Genomic DNA, 1,098 nt, shown 5'->3' with positions numbered 1-1,098 from the left:
GAGCATGTCCAGGGCAACATCTGTTAGCTGAAATATGTCAATTGGTATACCATCTGTTCCTGGCGCCTTATTTTTTGCTATTTCCTTCAAAGCAGCTTGAACTTCTTCCTTCATCACCATAGGCTCTTGCTCATATGTTGTTTTGTTAAATTCTTCTATGTCTGCCAATTCTTTTAGATTCAGTGACTCAGTATATTCTTTCCATCTTCTTTTAATACTTCCTGGATCATTTAACATTCTGCCTAAAGTATCCTTGATTATAGCAACTCAAGGTTTGAATCTCTTCTTTAGTTCCTTGAGCTTAAGAAATGCTGAGCGAGTTCGGCCCTTTTGATTTTTTTACTCCAATTCCTTGCTCATTTCATTGTAATATTTTACTTTGTCATCTCATGCTGCCTTTTGAAATCTTCTGTTCAACTCTTTAGTATCTTGAATTCTTCCCTCTGCTTTGGCTTCTCTGTGCTCCAGTGCAATTTTCAGAGTCTCTTCTGACATCCATTTTGGTCTTCGCTTCCTTTTCTGTCTTTGTAATAACCGTTTGTACTCTTCCTGGATGACACATTTGACATCCTCCCACAACTCATCTGGTCTTCGCTCATTCGTGTTCAAGGCCTCAAACCTGTTCCTGAGATGGTTCTGAAATTCAGGTGGGATAGACTTGAAGTCATATTTTGGTTTCCATGGACTTGGTTTAATTTTCCTCAGCTTTAGCTTGAACTTGCATATGAGTAGTTGGTGGTCTGTTCCACAATCAGCTCCTGGCCTAGTTTTCACAGCTGATATTGAACTTCTACAGTGTTTCTTTCTGCAGATGTAATCAATCTGATTCCTACGCCAGGGATATGTCCTATCTCCATACTTTTTCAACCTGTATGCAGAGCAGATTATCCGGGAGGCTGGGCTCTATGAGGAGATTTGTGGCATCAGGATTGGTGGAAGATCTCTTAACAATCTGTGTTATGCAGATGACACAGCCCTGTTTCCTGAAATGGAGGAGGACCTCATGCACTTGCTGCAGAGGGTCAAGGACTCCAGCGTTCAGTATGGACTGAGGTTCAATGTCAAGAAGACAAAGATTCTCACCACTGGACCAATTGG

General features: G+C 41.2%; 1 protein-coding gene across 2 annotated transcripts in view; it reads left to right on the top strand.

Annotated features, from left to right (window-relative positions):
- CDKL2 (cyclin-dependent kinase-like 2 (CDC2-related kinase)) overlaps positions 1 to 1,098 on the top strand; it is a 75,408-nt gene that overhangs the window by 34,882 nt on the left and 39,428 nt on the right. The gene's annotated exons all lie outside the window — the stretch shown is intronic.

This window comes from Elephantulus edwardii, unplaced genomic scaffold (assembly GCF_000299155.1).
Source record: "Elephantulus edwardii isolate Elephantulus edwardi_28Jun2011 unplaced genomic scaffold, EleEdw1.0 scaffold00230, whole genome shotgun sequence".
Taxonomy (NCBI): domain Eukaryota; kingdom Metazoa; phylum Chordata; class Mammalia; order Macroscelidea; family Macroscelididae; genus Elephantulus; species Elephantulus edwardii.
This window is presented reverse-complemented; position numbering and strand designations above follow the sequence as displayed.